Source organism: Megascapheus bottae, chromosome 10, assembly GCF_031878675.1.
Source record: "Megascapheus bottae isolate mThoBot1 chromosome 10, mThoBot2.hap1, whole genome shotgun sequence".
In the NCBI taxonomy this organism is placed as follows: domain Eukaryota; kingdom Metazoa; phylum Chordata; class Mammalia; order Rodentia; family Geomyidae; genus Megascapheus; species Megascapheus bottae.
In genome coordinates this window covers 22,474,996-22,499,871 of record NC_143518.1, presented here as the reverse complement: position 1 = coordinate 22,499,871, position 24,876 = coordinate 22,474,996, and the positions used below count along the sequence as shown (strand labels likewise).

Genomic DNA, 24,876 nt, shown 5'->3' with positions numbered 1-24,876 from the left:
TGACAGCTATGGGGCTACCCAAGGAAGGTGAAAAAATCATGATAGATCCACAGAAAATTCACTGGAGAGACTTGAGTGCTTGACTGATGATATAGAGCTCCATCAGGGAACTATCTTCAATGATTAATGGGGTACAAGTATCAGTGTAGTTAATAATCTGATCAGTTTTAATAACAGCACAAGAAGCCAGCATCATTGGTAGTTTTAGTGACAGGACAAGCCTTTCAGAATAATTGTTTCAGCAATAACAATGCAAACTACTAGCAAAATAATACTATTAATTAATCATATACTATGTGCCAGACACTGTGCTAATTACTTTATCTACATTTCCTCTGAACTTCACACTAACCTATTCATGGTGATTTTATCTACCTTTTTGAGAGAAAACAACATAGCCAGGCATGATGGTGCACAACTATAATCCTAACTACTCAGAAGGCAGAGACAAGAGGATCATAGTTCAGTGTCAGCATGAGAAAAGTTAGCAAGGCCCTATCTCAACAAAGTAGTACATACCTGTAGTTCCAGCTACTCTGGAGGAGAAGGTAGGAAGAGCTCAGTCCTGAGGCTGATCAATGCAAAAGTGTAGGACCCTATCTGAAAAACAAACTAAAGTGAAAAGGGAAGGTTAGCATGACTCAAGTAGAGTATAACATGAAACCCTGAGTTCAGACTACATTGCGAAGACAAAGTTGGGGGTGGGAGATGAAGGTAGAAAGTGTCATGGAAATGAAATATGAGCTATGAAAATAGCACATCTTTTTTTTTTTGCCAATCCTGGGCCTTGAACTCAGGGCTTGGGCACTGTCCTTGGGCTTTCTCAATGCCAGTGCTCTACCACTTGAGCCTCAGCACCATTTCTGGCTTTTTCTATGTATGTGGTACTAAGGAATTGAACCCAGGTCTTCGAGCACACTAGGCAAGCACTCTACCACTAGGCCAAACTCCCAGCTCAAAACAGCACATCTTTTAAAAATAGATTTTTTTGGGGGTGTGGGGGGAGGGTAATGGGTACCAAGAAATGTGAAAGGGTATCAATGTATGTGAATTAATGCACCTTCTAGCTGGCAAATATCATATAACCCTTTTATTAATTACAATAAAAATATATTTAAAAATAGATTTTTTTTGTCCACCTGCCAAATATGATTATGGATGAATATGAAGGAAACTTACCTTTTTTTTGGAAGGGCCTCTTGGGGTATGATAGTATTGGAACTATCTAGTTCTTTATTGAGTTTGCTGGGTGAGAAATTTAATTAGTATACTCAGAAGCTGACAAGACCTCCAATAAATGATCAAGAGGTGAATCAGAATGAGAATTTATTAGACTACCTAAACAATAGGACAGAACCTTATTCAGTCCTTGATTCTCCTTTCTCCACCTCTACCTCTCATCAGGGTAATAAATTACATTCCAAGAAATTTATGAATGTAAGATCAATATTTTCCAATCTAAGGATATTTGTTTTAACACCATGACTTCTCTTCAGCCGCGTAATTATTTTTACATACTCCTCTTTCTATGCTGTTTCTATTATGATACATTTCTGGATAATGGAGGTGGAGTCTCTTGGATTTATCAGCCCATACTAGCTCTAAGTTGCTAAATCCTATTATAGGATGAGGTAGATTGGAAGGCTTTTTATAGAAAGCAAATACTAATCTACTAGCTTAATTGTTTTTCCTAAGGAGTCCATCATCGGATTTCTTTTCTACTTCTTGTCCTAGATCTTGAATACTATTTTTAAAAGTTGACCTCTGCTTGCAAATTATATAACAAATTTTATGTGGTTAATTGACTAGACTAGGATACCTTATTTGAAGCCTAACTCCTTTGTTGCTTAGCATCCATTTGGCTGTCCCTAGGGGACTGGCTTCCTGCCTATTGGAAATAGTTGGATGCAGGTGACATCAAATTGAAAATATCAAAGGGAAAGAAGTTGAGATAAATACACATTTGTGAGAAGGATGAGAGAGAGCTTTATCCTTTGGGAAGCAGGAGGGTGTGAAAGATGATTAATTCTTCTGACACCATCAGGTGTCAGAGACAGTGCAGAAATGTCGCAGAAGAGTGAGATTTTACAAAATGCATTTGGAGTCTAACATGGGTTTATATTACAACCCTAGAAACAGTGAGGAGGGAATTTTGACTAAATACTATCCTGGTAAGTTTATTTGAATTATCTTGCTAGGCAAAGTGGACTCATTTTAGTTTCTAGCTTGGACATGGATAGGGCAGGGCTAGCTGCAGAGAAGTAGAAGGCATCTGAAGGATCTAGTCAAGGGATAAATCTGGACAAACACAGACCAGACAAAGCAGTAGTCTCATTGTCTTAGACAAAAAGAAGAAAGAAAAAAAAGAAAATGGAGACACTAACTTCACATTAGTATGTTAGTTTGAAATTAGGGCCCTGAGCTCACTGGGAGTTTCTTGATTTATCTGCCCAGGCTGGCTTCAAATCTTGATTCTTAAAACTCAGCCTCCTTAATAGCTAGGGTATATGGCCCACTAATGCCAAAATACCTAGCAAAAAGGGGGCTGGAGGTATGGTTCAAGTGATGAGTATCCGCTTAACACGCTGAGCAAGCATAAGGCCCAGAGTTCAAACTTCAATACCAGAAAAAATAAAAGGAAGGAAAAAAGGAGAAGGAGGAGGAAGAGGAGGAGGAGAAAGGAGGAAGAGGAGGAAAAAGGAGGAAGAGGAGGAGGAGGTGGTAGAGGTAGAGGAGGAGTAAGAAAGGAAGGTTGAGTTGTTTATTGTGGTGTACTAAGAGAATTATGAATTATGACCAACTCCCAGATCACCATGTTTCTACCATATGATTTCCACTGGTATAAATAATGGAGAATTAATAAAGGATCTTGGGGCTGGAAGTGTGGCCTAGTGGTAGAATGCTTGCGTAGCATACATGAAGCCCTGGGCTCGATTCCTTGGTACCACATACACAGAAAAAAAACAGAAATGTTCCTGTAGCTCAAGGGTAGAGCGCTAGCCTTGAGAAAGCCCAAGGACAGTGTCTAGGCCCTAACTTCAAGCCCTTGGACTGGCAAAAAAATAAAGGATCCCTTGATAATAAAAGTAGCATTGCTTAGAAGTAGTATAAACATCACAGTTGATACTCCAGGAAATAGTTTGATGGAAGGAGTAGTAAACTAGTCATCAAAGCTTAACAAACAGGCATGGCTGACAACCATCAGGATATAAAAGCAAGGGAGGCCAATGGTCCTGGAATGGGAAGCCTGAACTACTCTCTCGTGGCCTCTGTCTTGCTTAGTCTTGTACTCAGCAAGAAGTTTGCAAATAGCCTCAGGCATCACTCCTGAGAATGGGGGAGGAATGTTTACAGGCTCAATTACTTCAGGCCATCATTTTATCAAGAGCTGAAGGTAGTGAGCAAAATAAGGCTAAGTGGCATGTGGTCCAGCTGGAGATGGAGCTCAGTAATGCAGTATTTACCTAGCATTCATAGTTGTGAATCAAGACCATATTTAAAAATAAAAAACTATGTGCACAATAATTAAGATAATAAATTGCCAGTTTTGCTCTGTAATTAAAAACTGAAAAAAGCAAGTTTATCTTCATTGATCATAATAAAATGCCCCACTCAACTCAATAACATTTCTTTATTATAATTCTTTGTATAATAGGGATTTATGAGGGCGCCGAATTTCAGAACAAAGGAATGCAACCCTTATTCACCAAAATCATAGCAGAGAATTTCCCCAACCTCAAAAGGGAAAATACTCACATTATTGAAGGATTCAGGACTCCAAATAGGCAAGATCCTAAAAGGAACTCATCTAGACATATCATAGTAAAGACACTAGATCCGAATACTAAGGAATTGATCTTAAATGCTGCAAAAACAAAGAAAGAGCTATACTACAATGGGAAAAAATTCGAATTACAGCAGATCTCTCCATGCAAACCCTAAATGCAAGAAAAACTTGGAAAAACATCATTGATGTCCTGAAGACCAACAACTGCCAACCCAGACTGATATATCCAGCAAAACTAGCATTTACATTTGACGGAGAAATAAGAATATTTCACTCCAAAGAGAAGCTTTATGAATACGTGCACACTAAACCAGTGATACAAAAAATATTAATTAATGGAGAACAAATTGTAGAACATCAAGAAACAAATATCTATAATTCACTAAACACAAAAGAGGGAAAAAAGAGAAAGAAAGAAACTTAGAAGTAAAAATAAATAATGACAATGGACACTGACCATTTCTCCATAATTTCCCTAAATGTGAACGGGCTGAACAATCCAATCAAAAGACACAGAGCAGAAGACTGGATTAAGAAACACCACCCATTCATATATTGCCTCCAAGAGACAGAAACAAATTCCAAGTGAAAGGATGGAAACGAATTTTCCACTCCAATGCACCATGCAAAAAATTAGGAGTAGCAATCTTAATCTCCGACAAAATTAACTTTTCAGTAAAATCAGTACATAAAGATAGAGACAGCCATTACATATTAGTAAAGGGTACAATCCATGCCCATAATATTACAGTTATAAACATTTACTCCCCCAACACGGGAGCACCCAAATTCGTCAAACTCTCTTAGAATTACAGAACAAGATAGACTCAAACACAATCATAGTGGGAGACCTCAGTACACCACTCTCAACAAACAACAGGTCAACTCAACAAAAGTTAAGCAAAGACACCATCGACTTAACCAACACCATAGCCCAGCTAGGATTAACAGATATAAACAGAGTCTTCCACCCAACTGCGAAACTTTTTACATTTTTCTCAGCAGCACATGGAACACACTCCAAAATAGATCATATAATAGTTCATACAGAAAACTTAAGCAATACAAGAGGACTGATACAATCCCATGCATTCTATCAGACCACAGTGGAGTCAGACTAATTCTGAATAATGCAGTCAAAGTCAAAAAAACATTCAATCACTTGGAAGCTGAACCACACACTTCTGAATAACTCCTGGGTAACAGATCAGATCAGAAAAGAAATTAAAAACTTCCTTGAATGTAATGACAATCAAGAAACATCACAAAGGAACTTATGGGACACAGCAAAGTCAGTTCTAAGAGGCAAATTTATCGCACTAGGACCGCATATTAAAAAGACAGAAGAAGAGCACGTAAATAATCTAAAAAAAAAAAAACACCAAACATCTAGAGGAGCAAGAAAAAGTTAATTCTAAAACAACTAGAAGGATAGAAATAACAAAAATAAAATCAGAAATATCAGAGATTGAAATAAGATCTACTATACACAAAATTGATAAATAAAAAAGTTGGTTCTTTGAAAGAGTCAACAAAATAGACAGACCCCTGACAAGATTAATCAAAAACAGGAGAAGGGAGACTCAAATAAACAAGATTAAAGACCCCACGGGAACAATCACAACTGATTTCCAAGAAATTCAGTCCATAATGAATAAGTACTACCAGGGCCTATATTCAAAGAAACAAGAAAATCTAGTAGAAATGGATGATTTCTTAAATAAATATAGGCTACCCACACTGAACAATGTTGAGGTAAACAAATTTAACAAAACAATCTCTTACAATGAAATTGTGGAAGCAATCAGGGAAATGCCAACCAAAAAGAGCCCAGGTCCAGATGGTTTCACTGCAGAATTCTACAAGACGTTTAACGTTGAAATAACACCTATACTCTTGAAACTCTTCCGAGAAATAGAAACAGAAGGAGCAATACCAAACTCATTTTATGAAGCTAATATTACTTTCATCCCCAAACCAGGGAAAGACCCAACACAAAAAAGAAAACTACAGACCTATCTCTCTAATGAACACAGACGCAAAACTCCTCAAGAAAATATTAGCCAACAGAATCCAGAAACAAATTTAAAAAATCTTACACTATGATCAAGTAGGCTTCATCCCACAGATGCAAGGCTAGTTTAACATTTGCAAATCAATCAATGTAATACATCACATCAATACAGCTAAGGATAAGAATCATATAATTTCTCTGGATGCAGAGAAGGCATTTGACAAAATACAACATCCATTCATGTTGAAAGCACTAGAAAAAATAGGAATAAGAGGTACATTCCTTAAAATAGTTAAAGCCATATATGAAAAACCTACAGCCAGTATTATACTAAATGGTGAAAGACTGGAACCATTCACCTTAAAATCAGGAACTAGACAGGGATGCCCACTCTCTCCACTTCTCTACAATATAGTGCTGGAACCCTTAGCCAGAGCAATAAGGTAAGAAAAGGACATAAAAGGGATCCACATAGGGAAAGAAGAAATTAAACTATCCCTATTCGCAGATGACATCATCCTCTACTTGAGTGACCCAACAAACTCCACTCCCAAACTTCTAGAATTAATAAACCACTTTAGCAAAGTGGCAGGATACAAAATTAACCTTCAGAAGTCAGTAGCCTTCTTGTATACCAACAATACACAAACAGAAGGCCAAATCAAGAAAATGATCCCATTTGCAATAGCCCCCAAAAGAATAAAATGGCTATACTGCCAAAATTGATATACAAATTCAATGCAATCTCCATCAAAATCCCAAAGACATTCTTTACTGAAATAGAAGATATAACCCAAAGATTCATATGGAACAAGAAAAGACCTAGAATAGCCAAAACAGTTCTAGGCAAAAGAGCAATGCTAGTGGTATTACAATACCAGACTTCAAACTCTACTATAGAGCCATAATAACAAAAACCACTTGGTATTGGCACAAAAACAGACCAGAAGATCAGTGGAACAGAATAGAAGACCCAGAAATAGAACCACGTACCTATAGACAACTTGTACTTGACAAAGGAGCCAAAGATATACAGTGGAACAAACATAGTCTATTCAATTATTGGTGCTGGCAAAACTAGGCAGCCACATGCAGAAAACTAAAAATTGACCCTAGTCTTTCACCATGCACAAGCATTAACTCAAAGTGGATCAAAGACCTCAATGTCAGACCGGAAACCGTGAAACTACTACATGATAAAATAGGAGAGACACTGGAACTCCCAGGCACAAGCAAAAGATTCCTGAACAGAATCCCAGGGTCACAATAGATTGGAGAAAGACTCCATAAATGGGACTACCTAAAAATAAAAAGTTTCTGTACAGATAAAAACATAGTCGCAAAAGTAGAGAGACAGCCAACCAACTGGGAAAAGATATTCACCAATAATACATCTGACAAATGCTTAATATCCAGTATCTACAGGGAACTCAAGAAACTAATCCCCCCCAAACCCAATAAACCATTCACTAAATGGGCAAGGGAACTAAAGAGAGACTTATTAGAAGAAGAGATTAAAATGACAGAAAAGCATATGAGAAAATGTTCATCATCTATGGTCATAAAGGAAATGCAAATAAAAACAACACTCAGATACCACCTTACCCCAAAAAGAATGACCAAGATTTTGAACTCAGACAGTGACAGTTGCTGGCAGGGTTGTAGAGAAAAAGGAACCCTATTACACTGCTGGTGGGAATGTAAATTAGTTTAGCCACTCTGGAAAGAAGTGTGGAGGTTTCTTAAAGAACTGAAAATAGACCTTCCCTACGATCCCACCATACCACTTCTGGGCATCTACCCTGAACATCATGACCCAAGATATGATAAGGACACCTGCTCAGCTATGTTCATCTCTGCATTCTTCACAATAGCCAGGCGATGGAAACAATCCAGATGCCTTACTGCAGACGAATGGATACAGAAAATGTGGTATATATATATATATATATATATATATATATATATATATATATATACACAATGGAATTCTACATAGCTAACAGACAAGATAAAATAATGGCGTTCGCAGGGAAGTGGATGAATCTAGAGCAAATCATGTTGAGTGAGACAAGTCAAGACCTAAGGAACAAAAGGTGCATGGTATCCTTAATATGTGGCTATTAAATCCAAAGAGTACAAGAGCCAGGACTCAATATCTGCCAATGCTATGGACATGGTATTGGAAATATAAACATAACTATATAGACATAAAAACCTATGACTCTATAGACATAATGTTTTATTTCATAAATTAATATGTTTCTATGACATACAAACCCTTAGCCTAATTTTGATTAAGTTTTAAATACTAAGTCCTAAGCCTACAGAGTGGGAGAAGATCTTCACCAACCAAACAATGGACAAAGGCCTCATATCTAAAATATATCAACAACTCAAAAAATTGAATCACTCCAAAACTAATCTCCAAAGTAACAACCATCCCATTAAAAAATGGGCCAAAGACTTAAAGAGAGTCTTCTCTGAAGAAGAAACAAAAATGGCCTATAGACACATGAAGAAATGCTCAACATGAAGAAATGGTCATAAAAGAAATGCAAATCAAAACAACTCTAAGATTCCACCTCACTCCAGTTAGAATGGCCAGGATCAGGAAAACGAATAACAACAGATGCTGGAGGGGATGTGGCCAGGAGGGATCACTACTACACTGTTGGTGGGAGTGCAAACTCGTTTAACCACTATGGAAAGCAGTATGGCAGTGCCTCAAAAGGCTAAACATAGAGCTCCCCTATGACCCAGCAATTCCACTACTTGGCATTTACCCAACCATCCAGAAACAAGGGCATACTAAACCCACTAGCACAACAATGTTCATTGCAGCACTATTCACCATAGCAAAGATATGGAACCAACCTAGATGTCCCTCAGTTGATGAGTGGATCAACAAGATGTGGTATTTGTACACAATGGAATTCTATGCTGCTGTCAGAAAAAACGACATCGCCCCATTTGTTAGGAAATGGAAAGACTTAGAAAAAATCATATTAAGTGAAGTAAGCCAGACTCAGAGGAACTTAGGCTCAATGGTTTCCCTCATTCGTCATAATCAGTAGAAACCTTGGGCTCTACTAGCAGAGATCTGCAATAGAGCAAAATCTTGATACCTAAGGCCATATAGTATGAAGCTAATTGAAAGCACCTCCAGGATATTGAAACAAAAGCCATATAACAAATGATTGTTGTCCTTAATGTACTATGTTGTCTCTCATCTCCTTTGCTGTCCCTTGGTTATCTCATATTGTTATAGTATCTCACTTTGTTACCTGATATATTGAATTTATTTGTATTTGGTTATTTGAAATTTGATAGGGAAGGGGGGAAAACCAAGATGGGTGGGAGGTGTGGGGGGGAGGGTAATGGGTACCAAGACATGTGAAAGGGTATCAATGTATGTGAATTAATGCACCTTCTATCTGGCAAATATCGTGTAACCCTTTTACTAATTACAATAAAAAAATAAATAAATACTAAGTCCTAGTGATTATAAATAGATATTCCCTTCTTGAACACTTGTTTGTTAAACTTGTCATTTAAAATATGATGTAAAAATCAACATTAATAAATTCTTTAATAAAAAGCAAGTTTATCTTCATTGATCATAATAAAATGCCCCATTTAACTCAATAACATTCTTTATTATAATTCAGAATCCAATTTTGGATATTTCAAAATGGACTTGGGAATAATTCAGAGGAGAGTTACAAACTTAATTTTGGTTAGAAATTAGGACATTTTAAATAGGAATAAATGGAAGCATTAACTCAGTGATAATGAATGAATTCTAAGTGCTGGGTGTAATGCAGTGGCTCATGCCTATAATCCTAGCACTCAGGAGGTTGAGATATGATGAATGTGGTTCAAAGCCAGCCTGGACAGTTAAGTGGGTGAAACTCTTACCTCCAAATAACCACCAGAAAACTGGAAGTGGTGCTATGACTCAAGTGGTAGAGCACTAGCCTTGAGTAAAACATGCTCAGGAACAGTGCCCAGGCTCTGCATTCAAGCCCTAGAAGCAAGTCATACATTGGGAAGTCTCTCAGCTACCCCTTCTTATTGGAAGTAATCACCACTATTAGTTCTATTCACCTAAAAATGTGCTCTCTAAATAAAACATAGTTCCACATCTTGCTTTTCTAAGTACCCATTAGACATCTTCTATATGAGGGAATATAGCTCAAATAGTAGAGTGCCTGCCTAGCAAATGAAATGACCTGAATTCAAATCCCTGCTCCCACTCCCCAACCACTCCCCCAAAAGGAAAAGGCTATTAGAAATCTAGCTCAGCAGTAATGCACTTGCCTAGAAATCATTCCACGTCAAGTACAACTAGAGACACTTCATTCTAGTGTCTGTACTGTTCCATTGTATGGATGTAATTTGGGGACCTGTTTCCTATTAATAACATTATCTTCTTTTTTTCTTTTTCCCCCATACTGGGGTTTAAACTTGTAATCTTACACTTACTCGGCCAGCTTGCTCAGCTTTGGCTCTATCACTTGAACCACTTCCAGACTGACTTTTTGCTAGTTATTTTGAAGATGGGGTCTCTTGGACTTTTCTTCCCTGGGCTGGCCTGGAATTGTAATCATCTGGATCACAGCCTCCTGAGTAGTTAGGATTATAGGTGTGAATCACCAGTGTCTAAATGACATTTGGCATATTTCTAATCTTCTGCTATATCTATCTTTTTATATACAAGTGAGTTTATCGGTATGATAAAATTGCTATAGATGGAATTTTAAACATTCTTTGTTTCAAAAAAATTGTCAATCTTCCTGTTGGTGGAATTTTTACCAAAATCTTTCCAGTCACTTATTTATAATGCCAGTGGTTTAATCCCATATTTAGCTTATGAAAGAGTTATAGTAAAAGTCTAGAGTCTGAGAATGTGCTGTTTTGTTTTCTAACCTCCTATTGGCATTTGTGGGTTGGTTTTATGTTTTTAATTTATAAGGTTTTGTCTGTTGGAAACATTTCCATAATATTCTAGTCTTACTTAATGAATGCATTATTATATCTTTCTATGGATATTAAACTTTTTTTTATTTTGTGCCAGTCCTGGGGCTTGAACCCAGGGCCTTGGCACTGTCCTTGAGATTTTTTTTTTTTGCCAGTCCTGGGCTTGAGCTTAGGGCCTGAGCACTGTCCTTGGACTTTCTCAAGGCTAGAGCTCTACCACTTGAGCCTCAGCACCACTTCCGGCTTTTTTCTATATATGTGGTACCGAGGAATCGAACCCGGGTCTTCATGCATGCTAGGCAAGCACTTTAACCACTAGGCCAAACTCCCGGCCCCTGTCCTTGAGATTTTTTTGTTCAAGACTAGCACTCTACCACTTGAGCTACAGCTCCACTTCTGGCTTTTTTCTAGTTAATTGGAGATGAGTCTTAAAGGCTTTCCTGCCCAGGCTGGCTTCAGACTGTGACCCTCAGCTTTCTGAGTAGCTAGAATTACAGGTGTGAGACTTAAGCATCCAGCTTGGATACTGAACTTTTAGGTCCTCTTTGTTCCTGCAGGTTTAAGAAGATGGTGCAAGATGAGTATAAGGTGCTTTATCTATCACATTAGACATTTTCCCAAAGTGCTTGGTAGTCCTTAGCAGCCATTCATAATTAAGAGTAAGGTAGCTTTCCGTATTCTTCCTGGCTTATATTCCATTAAACAAAAGTCTGTTATCTGAGTAGGAGTGGGGTGATAGCTTGAAGTGAGAGAGAAGCTGAGTGGCCCATTGATGGTCTATATAGTTTTAGTTAATCTGCTTTAGAGGAATTTCTCTTTCCTACTTTCCTTGGGACTTGGGGTATCCAGTTCCTAACTTACCTAGAGTTCTTTTGTGCAAATAGCTGACTTATTTTCACCTCTGAGAAAGAGTGGTTTATCTCATTTATCTTTTCTTAGCCAAATCAATTACTATTTACCTTTCCTCATCTTCTAAAATCTCTCATTTGTTATCTCCTCATTTGTTTTGTTCTTTATTGTAATTTAGGGAAGTTTTGAAAGTATAGGTAATATGTATATTCAATTCATCAGAGAAAGTTTTCCATATATTTTTTTTAATTTTGGGATAGGATTTCAATATGTAGTACAAGCAGGACTTTAGCCCACGATCTTCCTGCATCTGCCTCCTGATTGCTGAAATAAAGTTGTTTTTAATATGTCAGAATCATACCAGTTTGTGGGTAAGCTTTAAAATTAATAATATTGATTGAAAGAAAAGTACTAAAGCATAAGTAAGTTTTTGCAAATATTTATGTTTTGTTGTAACTCAGCCCAAGGATGTTAGTTTTAAAATGGTATTATTTCAGGTTCAGTGTGTGTGCTGGTAAGATTTATGTTACAGTATACATAGGTGATAATAATTTTTTGAAAAATTAACATATACCAGGTTGTTTTCATTTCTGAATTCATTATGTTCCCTTACCTTGTCTTCCCCTGAAGTTGTTTTATAACTGGAGTCACAGTTTGAAAATCAATTGTAACTAAAAGATAATTGTAACTAATTTTATATCACTTAGGGTTCCCCAAAGACAATACTTTTAAGTAATAATACAGGTTCTAACTATATTTACTTCAAAAAATATACTTATTCAGAGTTTAGTTTTTCTTTCATTTTTATATTGTTATAACAGTGATATACAGAGGGGTTACAGTTATATGTCATGTAATTTGCTTTTAATGACAAATACAATTATCAGTAATCAGCAATGAAGAGCAAAACAGTGATAAGATTATATAGTAATTACAAAAATTTCTTTTGCTAATCAAAGACTTAGTGATACTCTGTTATACTCAATGCTTACTTCTTATTCAAAATAACAACAATTGAAATATTCCAAGTAAGAAGTTACATGAAACATATTGGTTGATCTAAAGCAGTACTTTAAAATGCTTATGTCACTATTTCCAGAAGGATTAAGAACATTCCTTTCTGGAATGTAAAACCACAGATAGAATTGCATCCCTCCAGGGAAATGGGCTCAGTGGTTATGTAGTAAGACTTTCCCATCTGTAATGTGATCACCAACCTTAATACTGTGCTACTTTGCTAGAAAATTATCTCCTGCAATATATTTTCAACACAGGTGGGGAAAATAAGAAATTGGACCTCAAGTCATGTTTTTTTTAACTTAATTTTTATGTGTTTAGATTTTGAAAACAGTTCAACTCTTTGGAACTCGTAAATAAGTTTCTATAACAGAAACAAATTATAGAAATTACTAGTTCCAAATTAAACATATTAGGGGTCCTATTGTAGACTGTTTATTGTTAGCATACTGTAGACTATATTTAATAAGTTCTACAAAACTAGTTTATGTAAAAGTCTGCTCTTTATTGACAACTCCTGAAAGACCTAGGGTTTTTGTTTCATCTTTGTGCATGTCCTGGAGCTTGAACTCAGAGCCTGGGCACTGTCCCTGAGCTTTTGTGCTCAAGGTTACAGTTATACATCTCTTGAGCCAAGCTTCACATCTAGCTTTTGGTGTTAATTGGAGATAAGAATCTCATGGACCTAGTGATCCAGACTTGCTTCCTACTGTGATCCTCAGATCTCAGCCTCCTGAGTAAGTAGGATTATAGCTGTGAGCCTTCTACCCCCACCCCAGCTCAGCTAAAGCCCAGTTTTATAAGGAGGCAATAAAGCATGCAGACTATGAGTCAGACAATGAAATCCTACTAGGCATACTTTTCTTTACCTTTTTTTGTGTGTTCCTGGAGGTTTTTGTGCTTGCAAGGTAGGTACTCTTGAGCCATACCCCTTAGCTCTGTTTGCTTTGGTTATTTTTGAGACAGAATCTCGTGTGTGTGTGTGTGTGTGTGTGTGTGTGTGTGTGTGTGTGTGTGTGTGACACACACCAGTCCTGGGGCTTCAACTCAGGCCTGGGCACTGTCCTTGAGCTTTCTCAAGGCTAGTGCTTACCACTTGAGCCACAGCACCAATTCCGGCCTTTTCTGTTTATTTGTTACTGAGGCATTGAACCTGGGCTTCATGCATGCAAGGTAAGCACTTTACCACTGAGCCATATTCCCCACCCCAGGATCTAATATTTTTGACTGGGTGGGCTGAGATTTTGATCTTCCCACATAGTTGAGATCACAGATAACCACTAATACACCCAACTCTTTTTCTGTTGAGATATAGCTTTGCTGGGGCTGGGGCTGGGCCCTAGGCCTCAGTCTTCCCACTGTTTCCTGAGTCAGGGGGGAATTACAAAGGTATCTTTGTAAGATATTATAATAGTGTTTACTTTTTCCCACATCGATGGACAAACAAGATTCCAAATTTTGCTATTATAAAATTCAGTGAGGGCTGAGAATGTGGCTTAGTGGTAGAATGCTTGCCTACCATGCATGAAGCCCCAGTTTCAATTCCTTAGTATCAAACAGAAAAAGTCTGAAGTGGTTCTGTGGCTTAAATGGTAGAGTGCTAGCCTTGAGCAAAAAAAGCTCAGAGATAGTACCCAGGCCCTGAGTTCAAGTCACAGGACTGGAAAAAAAATCGAGGAGTCTTGTATATCTTGTCAAATATTACATAGTACCTTTGTAAGGAAAAATATCCGTGTGTGGAATGTCTAAACCAAAGAAAATGTCCATTTAAACATTTTCTCTGCTCTGGCAAAGTGTCTGTTAAAGAAATATGCTCATTTATACTCTCAAGGTTTGAGAAGCTGTTACTCACATATAAATCTTACTAATTGAGTTGCCTGCTATGCAAATTGTAGCTTGTTTCAATGTGCATTTCTTAGATTATCAGTAGTAATGAATGTATTTTCATAGATTCTTTTTGTTGGATGTTGAAATTTTTTCCCTGGGTGGGAATTCCAGTAGAGCAGTGATGGTTGAAGCAGTAAACTCATGAGTTCTATATGCTAACTTAGATAAGAATGCAGGAGGTGAGATTAGTTGGGATACATTGCCATGAAGTGTCATGAGGAAATCCCACAATGTATAATGTTGGAAGAGGAGCCAGATGGAAGAAGAGAGAAGGTAGGCATTGGAAAGATAAGAGGAAGAGGGAGAAAGGATGAGGAGAAAAAGCTGTTAGGAAACTCAGAAGAGGGAGATATTGCAGGGCATGGTGGCTGAGACGTGATGCTCACAGTTTGAAGGCAGCCCAGGCAGGGAAGTCTATGGGACTCTTAGCTCCAGTTAACTAATACAAAGCTAGAAGTAGAGGTATAAGTGTGTCTCAAGTTGTAAAGCAGTGAAAAAGCCAAGTGAGGGAATGAGGCCCTGGGTTCCAAAACTTTAAAACAGAGAGAGGAGCTGATAGAAACTAAGCAATAGCTGCTTAGCAGCTGTAGTGTGTTCTCAGTTTATTTTGTTTGGTGCTAGTCCTGGGGCTTGAACTCAAGGCCTGACACTGTCCTTGAGCTTTATCAAGGCTAGTGCTCTACCACTTGAGCCACAATGCCACTTTCAGCTTTTTCTGTGTATGTGGTACCAAGGAATCCAATGGGGCTTTGTGCATGTTGATAGGCAAACACTCTACCACTAGGCCAGAGTCCCAGCCTTCTGTTTTGATAACTAGTGAAATAAACTCCTTTAATCTCTAAACCTCAGTGTCTTTGTTTATAAAGTGAAAAATTAAAGTGACTCTTCAATTATACGTTTCCTTATTTCTATAATTTTTGACCAAGAGATAAAATAATTTCATAGACATAGTAAACAGGTTGCTGGGAATGTGGCCTAGTGGTAGAGTGCTTGCCTAGCATGCATGAAGCCATGGGTTTGAAGCCTCAGAAGGCCAGAAGTGGTGCTGTGACTTAATTGGTAGAGCATTAGCTTTGAGCTGAAGAGCTCAGGTATAATGCCCAGGCCCAGAGATCAAGCCCCAGAACGAACAACAACAAAAAGAAATAGTAAACAATTTCAGAAAGTCTGTGGGATTTGACAGTAATTTAAAATTATGATGTTGGGATGTAGCTTAGTGGTAGAGTGCTTGCTTAGTACACACAAACCTTTGAGTTTGATCCCCAGAATCACCAAAAAAATTAAATTGTGATATTATAGTCTATGAATTACTTTGGCTGTTTCTTTAAAATTTTAAGATTATTTATCTTATTTTTGAGACAGAACCTTGTTTTGTAGTCCAGACTGGCCTTGAACTTAGTATGTAGCCTAACTTTGCCTAGAAGCCACAATCTACCCCGTTTCAGTCTTCCAAGTGCATACATTACCATTGTATACCACCAGTACCTGGTTCACATTCTAATCTGTTTCTCTGGTACTAGTATTTGAACTCAGGGCTTTATACTTGCTAGGAAAGTGCACCATCACAACAGCCACACTGTAGTCCTTTCTCCTTTACCTAGTTCTCTAATAAGATCACTGTATTTGGCCAAGGCTGTCTTTGGACCCTATTTTTCCTATCTCAAATTTCTCTGGAACATCATGTGAACTTCTCACTTGGTCACTGTTTGTTGAGACTGGGTCTTTATATCTTTTGCCTCTGGCTAGTCTTGAACCATGATCTTCTGATTCCCATCTCCCAAATAGCTAAGATTAAAAATGTGAGCTACCCTGCCCATCTCTAATTCAAATATATATATTTTTTAATTTTAAACTTTCATTGAAATAGATTCAAATTTATATAAAGATTACAGGGAATACATACTCTTTACCCAGGCATATACTGTTAATATATTATCATTTACATTTTCAACAAATACTAATATTATGATTACATTTGTGTATTTTTTCTGAGCCATATATATATCCTAACCTTTTGCAAGTAAATACTTCCATGTATATTTCCTAATTCCAGTGTTTACCAAGTCCTATGGGGTTTTTTTTTGTTGTTGTTGTTTGTTTGTTTTGTTTTTCCCAGTCCTGGGGTTTGAATTCAGGGCCTGAGCACTGTCCTTGGACTTTCTCAAGGTAGCTCCCTACCACTTAAACCACAGCACCACTTCCAGCTTTTTTCTATGTATGTGGTACTGAGGAATCGAACCCAGGTCTTTGTGCATGCTAGGCAAGCACTCTGCCACTAGGCCAAACTCCCAGCCCCGCTTTAGTGATTTTTAACATTGATGAAATACTTCTTTTTTGTTTTTTACCAGGCCTGGGGCTTGAACTCAGGTGTTAGGCACTGCCCCTGAGCTTCTTTTGCTCAAGGCTAGCACTCTGCCACTTGAGCCACAGTGCCATGTCCAGCCTTTTCTGTTTATCTGATGCTGAGGAATTGAATGCAGGGCCTCATGCATACCAGGTAAGCACTCTACCACTAAGACACATTTCCAGCCCTATGAAGTATGAATCAGTTCCCTATCTGTCTTCCCATTAATCCAATAATATTTTTCAGAGCATTCTTTTTCCTTTTCCAGAAAAAGATCCAGTCTAGTATTTTATATTACATTTGTTGTCAAGGTTTTTCAGCTGGGATATTTTCACATCCTTTGTCTAATTGATATCTTTCAAGAAAATAGCTCCTATTAGAAAAACAAAACATAACATTCTTCATTGGGGATCCATCTGACATTTCTCCATTTAGACTATGTGCTTGGAGAATCATGTCTGGAAACAACTAATGTCCTTTTGTTCCTTATCTATGATGTTAAGTTTGATTACATAGTCAGAGTTTTGTCTAATTTCTCCAATATTCCTTCCTTCCTTAAGCTAGTAAGAAGTATATGTGTGAAAACTCACTGTGACAATAACAAATATTTGCCACATTCTTCCTATATTTGGATCCTTTAATGGTTCTTACTTTACCCATTCTTAGCCATAATGGTCACAAAATGACTACTGTTTCCAACTCCATCAGTCTGTCATCTTTCTTCCTTGAAAACATTTCCAGCCTGGTGTGGGTGGATCACACCATAATTCTAGATGCTCAGGAGGCTGAGTTCTGAGGATGGTGGTCCTAGGGCAGCCTGAAAAAGAAAATATGTGAGACTTGTATCTTCAAATCACCAAAAAGTCCAAAGTGCAGCTCTTGGTTTTTTTGCATTTCTTTTATTTATTTATTTTTTAAAATAATTTTATTGTAATTAATAAAAGGGTTACATGATATTTGCCAGATAGAAGGTGCATTAATTCACATACATTGATACCCTTTCACATGTCTTGGTACCCATCACCCTCCCCCCCACCCACTACCCACTGCTCTTGGTTTTTTGACAGCTATGATGAACTGAAATTTGTTTCTTACAGTGGTGGTCTGTCTTTGAACTGCTATTCTAAATAGTTCTTTAGCTTGCCACTCAGAAATAATTTGATATTAATAAAATTATTACATAGTGGTGATTTCTCTGAAGTGACTTTTGGGCATATTGAATTTTTATTGATTTGTATTTTATTATAATGGTAGAAACTTCTCTATTTTATACATTAGCTTGTTACAATAAGACTTTACCTATTGCTTGTCTTTTGCCAAAAACAGATTGATTCCATAAAGTGACATACAGAATTTAACTGCTCTAAGTGCTCGGGTAAAGAAAATTTAGTGCTAGTAGTCTTTGCTTTCATTTACATAAAGGGCACTGAAATGAACATGTTTCTATATTTTTTGTATACAAATTCTTAATTAGGAGCGGAAATTTGAACTTAACAAAACTCAAGGTTAATAAACAAATTTGGAGTAATTATTCCAAGCTCAGAAATAAAGTAGGCACAAGAAATTAGTGTATCTGTGGCTGAACTCTTGAATCAAATGGCTTCTCTTCAAAGTCCAAAGGAAAACTTCACTGCTTTTACAGTAAACTGTGAACTTATTGGAAGCTGTAGGAACACAGGCACATCTGTTTTTATAAAACCCTAATTCAAGTTGAATTGCAAGACTTTTGTACAGATATAACTTTTATGTTCCTAAGCTTTCTATTTTAAATATAATTTTATCATTATTATTAAGGTCCTATACAGAGGAGCTACATTTTATAAGTCAGGTAAAGTGTTCTATTTCTTAAGAGCAGTTAATTATTTGTGGTAACAGTATCTATATGTACATATAAATCGCTGTAGGTATTATTGCTGGTATGCAGCCAACTGCCTATTCCTTAATCTCTTACTAACATTATAAAAAGAGTAAACATTTGCCAAACTCAATAACCCTAACTAAGGGGGCTTTTTCTAACTGCTTATTCATTTTGCTTTTTAAAAAAAATCAATTGTTTACTCCTTCCTTTTTTTTTCTTAATTTGCACTTGACATCTTTCTTTTTCTTTTTGGCCAGGCCTGGGGCTTAAACACAGGGCCTGAGCATTGTCCTTGAGCTTGCCTTCTCAAGGCTAGCACTCTACTACTTGAGCCACAGTACCATTTTTGGCTTTTTCTGTTTATGTGGTATTGAGGAATTGAACCCAGGGCTTCATGCATGCTAGGAAAGCACTCTACCACTAGGTTACACTCCTGGCCCCTAGTGTTTTTTGTTTTTTAGTAAAAGTGAATTTAAAAAAATGAAACATATGGCAGGTTCTGGTAGCTCACCTATAATGCCAGCTACTGGGGGGGGGGCAGAGATCTGAGAATTAACCATTGAAGGCCCTGGAAGACACTTGAGAAAAGTCCCTGAGACTCTTATTATCAGTTAATCATTGAAAAGCCAGAAGTGGAAGTATGATTCAAGTGGTAGAGCACCATCCTTGAGTGAAAAAAGACAAGGCCCTGAATTCAAGCTTCTGTACTGGCTCTTGCAAACAAATGAAACATTGAATAGTTAACCTATTCTTGTTTTGTGGCTGTTAACTTACATTTGGATGAGGTGAGTTAAAGAACTAACTGAGAGAAGGGGGCTGAAAGGGTATGGTAGCTTTCTCAACTGGAGTAAGACTATGGCAGAAAGTACCAACGATAAAATAGCTCTCTTATACATGATGGGTTCAGTAGTTAGTAAAGGGAGGAACAAAACCCAATGGGATTTTAATAAAAATAAAACCCAAAAGGGTTCTCGTTCTACCTTCTACTACCTGCTGCCTAGAGAACGAGAGAAAAAAAAAAAAAGGCCCGCAGATCATCAAATAACCAAATGGTCTAAAGACTGCTAGCATACACAAAGGTGGCTGCACAGAAAGCTTTCCACATAGCCACACTGCATCAAATGATTTTAAGTAGGCCACCCCTAAGTCCTCCCACCGCTTATATCAAATTCATCCCGCTTTCATTGTAGGAATTATTTAATAGTTTTTTTTTTTTAAGTCGTGTGTTTTGCAGTGATGTGAAACTACTGATCTTCTGGAACTCATTAACCTTGAGGCAGGCGGATGCCAAATTGCTGTCATTTGTTCAGTAAGCCAGCTCTAGTACCCAGCCTAACACCCACAGAGGCGTCCTTCCAGCACTTCCGGAACCTTAATGTGGGAGAGAACTGACCCCCGTGATTTACGACCCTGTGTTAGGGAGGGGTCACATTTGGAGCTGGATATCGGGTCCCGGGGCCAAGCGTGGGCTCCCGACTTTGCTCTTCAGCCTTCAAGGTGGGGTGCAGGGAGGCCAGAAACCCCAGGGGGTTGCACCGCGGAGGTCCGGCGTGGGAGCGGGGGTCGGACCGCCGCCCACCTGTCCGTCCCCGAGGGTGGAGCCTCTCCCCGCGGCAGGCGCTGTGCGGTGGGGCTGCGGCTGGAGGCGCGGGCGGAGGCAGTTGGTCTCGGCCTGGCGGCCGCGCGACCACTACAAAGCGGCGGGGAGAGCCCCTGAGCTGGCCCAGCGTTCGGGGTCGCGCGCGGCCGCGCTCGGTCGGTGCGCGCGCGCCCCCGCCCCGCCCCGCCCCGCCGACGCGCGCCCCCGCTAGGCTCGCTCTCCTCCCCCACCCCCGCGCGGACGGGGTGGATCCCGCGCACTTCCCTCCCCCGAGCGCCAGCGGCGGGCGCTGAATGAGAGGCGCCGGCTGCTCGGCTCGCCGGGCGCTACCCTCGGCGGTTGCGGTGGTGGAACGCGAGGCCGGCGTCGCCCTTCCATCTTCAGAGGTGGCGGCCGCGGCCGTACAGGTCGGTGCTGAGGCGGCGGGCGGTGCGGGGGAAGGAAGGTGAGCGCGCTGCGACCCCCCGAGCGGGCTGCGCGGGGAATGGCGGCGGCTCGGACGATGCGGCGCTGTGCGGTGCTGCTCTGCTGGTTGCGGGGCCCCTCCGGCGCGGGAGGGCTGCGGAGGTCAGGCGGCGGGGGCCGCGCCTCCCCCTCCCAGTCCCGGGCGGCTGTGGGGAGCCGCGGCCCGGGGCGCAGGAGACCTTCGGAGCCCGCCTGGCTCCGTCTTCTCCGAAGTGGCGGAGGCTCTCGGACGCCTCCCGCGCGGTGCTGACGGCGGCTGTGCCTGCCTTCAGGTGAGCCCGACCTCGGCAGCCCCGCGGGGACCCGCCGAGCCGGCCACACCCCCTCCCCTGGCCCGGGCGGCTGGCACCCTGGAGGCCTGGCCGCGGAGGGTGGCCGCCGGCGGTCGTCGTGACCTGTTGCGGGGCGCCGCCGCCGCCCTGCGGACGCAGCCGGAGGTCGGCTTGTCGGCCGCCGCGAGCGCGGCGTGCGGACACCGGAGGAGATGCCGGACGTGTCTGGCCAAACACTCGCGAAGCCGCGCTATCTGGGTGTAAATATCCGGAATTCCAGCGCCGTGTCGGGCTGGGCACGCTCGTAAACGCCGCGCTTCGGGGGCGATTTGGGAGAAGGTCGGGCCTCCGAGTAGGGCGGTGGAGAAGAGCCTGAGCCCGTGCGGAGCGGACCCCCGCCTCCCCACCTGCTCCCCGCGAAGCTGCTCCCCGGTGGCTGCGCGCTGCAGACGCAGGCCGGTTTCAGGGTACGTGGGCGTGTTTGGGAGACGCTGCGGGCCGGTAGGAGGTACCTTAGTACAAACGTTAATTCGTGTGAGCTGGGAGGGGTGAGGGCGGTGGAAGAAAGAAAGGACGCTGGTGGCTGCCCAGGAGGAGGAGCAGTTGACATGCAAAATTTCAGATCTGAAAGCGCTCAGAAAGAAGTACCTTACGCCCATTGTTTTAAGATCCTGGAGTGAAAAAACGAGTGGGAGCAGTTAATTGAGCTTTATCTTGTATTTTTGCCCTGGGTTCCGCCTACTTCCCCTTACTCCTTAGTTGCCATAGAGAGCTTTGTTTTCGTACCAGTGTTTGTGCTTGTTTATGTATGGACTTAAAAAAAATGTTCACCAGCAGATGGACTCACGGTCAAGTCTTTGAAGATGACCATAAGAATTTCGTAATCTGTACATGTAGAGTATTGCTGTGATACATAGATCATAGCTTGCGACCCATGAAGGAAGTCTGTTCCACCCAGATAATTATGCTTGTGAAGGCTCTAGAATCAAATATAATAAGTGTATTAGTTATTGCTGAATATCTTGTCCTAGTCATTAGAATTGTGAGGGAACTCATTATTTTAATAAAAATAACCTCTAAGCTTTGTAGTCAAGAAGTTGATCATGTAGCCCTTAGACTGGAAAATAACTTTTAGCCAGGTCTGTAAATCAAGTGTAAGGAAATTCATTAGATGGCATTTTTGAACACATAATTTAAATGTAATTTTTAACTTACTATTGTTTTCAAATAATGTTGAAATGGTAGGTCTATCCTTTCCCATTATAGTCCACCATTCTCTGATTTAAGAAATTTTATATTTCAAAATACTGTGCCTCTTTATATCGGATTGCAACAAAAATTTGAAGATAGCTGCTTGTTTCTCAAAATTGTAATGCACGTTTGGATGTTGATTTGTAATATTAGAATACATCTAAATTTTCTAAGATAATGCAATTGTAAAATTGGCTTTGAATCAGATAGATGTGAGTAATGCATTTATGTGTATTTAAATACCTAATAAATCCTTTTCAGCTTACTATGTTACTAGTTGAGTAATTCATTTTCTACAGTTACTCCCTCAACTGGAATGATGGCAATAAGTGAAATTGTTCTGTTAAACAGAGGTACAGCATATTCATTTATTCATTCTGTGTGTGTGTGTGTGTGTATATGTGTGTGTATATGCGCACGTGTACTCTTGTGGCATTTTGGTGTCCTTCACTCTTTTGATGCTTTATCACCTTGGCCACTTACCTTCTCTTCTAGCTTCTGAATTGCTAAAATTGGCGATAAGAGACTCTTGGTTTCTCTGCTTGGCTGACTTTGAACCTTGATATTCAGATGCCAGCCTTCTGGGTGGCTAGGATTGCAGCCATGAACCACCAGCTCCCTGCATTCAGTTCTTCATTTTGTTCATATACATACTAAGTACCTACTTGGTGTCAATCCTTAGATGTTGCCGTATACAGTGGGGGAAGAAAACTGTGCCTTCATGGAGCTTAGATATCAAGTTGACAAATCTGTTTGAAAATTTAAGTAGGAACTCTTCTGATGTCTTTTTTTTTTTGGCCAATGAAATAGGGTTTGGGCCCTGTCCCTGAGCTCCTTTTGCTCAAGACTAGCACTCTACCGTGAACCACAGTGCCACTTCTGGCTTTTTCTGTTTAGGTGGTACTGAGGAATCGAACCCAGGGCTTCATGCATGCTAGGCAAGTGCTTTACAACTAAGCCACATTTCTAGCCCTCTTCTGATGTCTTTTGATGAAGGAAGGACATTAGAATAGAAAGAAGAACAGAAGCAATAAGACAGTTTAAAAAATATGCTTCTTGGGGCTTGGAGTATGGCATAGTGGTGGAGTATTTGCCTGGCACACGTGAAGCCCTATGTTTGACTTTTGGGTACCACAAACACAGGAAAAACCGGAAGTGGTGCTGACGCTGAAGTGGTAGAGTGCTATCTTTGAGAAAGCCTAAGGTTCAGGCTCTGAGTTCTAGCCCCAGCACTGGCCCAAAATATGTATGTAAATGTGTGTGTATTTGTGTGTGTGTGTGTGTGTGTGTGTGTGTGTGTGTGTATGCTTCTGTTTATACCCACTATATTTGGTTTCCAAGCATACAAAATAAATGTTCTACCTGAAATCAGATGGTGCATAGCTTACATTGTCATTAAATTGTATTCTATGTGTTTTATATAGGTGTATATTGAAAATGTTCTTCTGGAAGATATAAGGCAAATTTTTTTTTTAATTTGACTTTTTTTTTTTTTTTTTTTTGGTCAGTCTTGGGCTTGAGCTCAGGGCCTGAGCACTGTCCTTGGACTTTCTCAAGGCTAGAGCTCTACCACCTGAGCCTCAGCACCACTTGGCTTTTTTATGTATGTGGTACCGAGGAATCAAACCCTGGTCTTCGTGCATGCAAGGCAAGTACTCTACCACTAGGCCAAACTCTTGGCCCCTAAGTTTCACTTTTTAAGAAGTGAATTGGTGCTCCATTGTTTCACAGGATTGAATAATCATTGTTAAAATTAGAAAAAAATGTCTGAAAGTGATTGTTTTTCCATTGTGGTTAATATATAACACACATAATAGGTCTTGGCTGATTTGAAAGCTTTTTAAAATGTTATTCCACTTGGCAGGACTGTCAGTAAATAACAGTGAAACTAAGCATTATTATCTCTGTGTTAGATGAGAAACTAGAGTTCAGAAATGGTAAGCAAGCTGCTTGTAAGCAACCCCAAATTTTTGTAGTTCTTTCAAGAATGTGATCTCCAGTTCAAGTCATCTGTGACATATATGATTTCAGCATTTAGTACACCTTCAGTGTTTTCTTCCAGAAAAAATTTTTTTTGCTACTCCTGGGATTTGAACCCAGGACTTGGGCACTGTCCTTGGGCTTTTGGGCACTGTCCTTGGGCTTTCTCAAGGCTAGAGCTCCAGTACTTGAGCCACAGCACCACTTTGGGCTTTTTCTATGTATGTGGTATCAAGGAATCGAACCTGGGCCTTTGTGTGTGCTAGGTGAGCACTCTATCACTAGGCCAAACTCCTGGCCCTTTTTCCAGAAGTTTTTCTTACCAGTCCTGGGGCTTGAACTCAGGGCCTGAACACTGTCCTTTGGCTTTTTCAAGGCTAGAGCTCTACCACTTGAGCCACAGCACCACTTCCACTCCCCCCCCCCCCATGTATGTGGTACCAAGGAATCAAACCTTGGTCTTCATGCATGCTAGGCAAGCACTCTACCACTAGGCCAAACTCCCAGCCTTTTCCCAGAAATTGCTAAATAGCTTTTAAACCTTAAACTATCAGTTGAAATTGAGCTTA

At 39.9% G+C, this 24,876-nt stretch overlaps 1 protein-coding gene across 5 annotated transcripts in view; it reads left to right on the top strand.

Moving 5' to 3' along the window:
* Ralgps2 (Ral GEF with PH domain and SH3 binding motif 2) overlaps positions 1-24,876 on the top strand; it is a 209,990-nt gene that overhangs the window by 65,249 nt on the left and 119,865 nt on the right. Inside the window, exon 1 of one of the 5 annotated variants that reach the window (XM_090340357.1) lies at positions 20,602-20,746. The exons of 1 other annotated variant lie outside the window; for it this stretch is intronic. The gene's annotated coding sequence lies outside the window, so the exon portion shown is untranslated. Of the gene's footprint in view, positions 1-20,601; positions 20,785-21,339; positions 21,544-24,876 lie in introns of those variants that run through there. 3 more of the 5 variants (XM_090340353.1, XM_090340354.1, XM_090340355.1) reach the window with 3 other exon arrangements.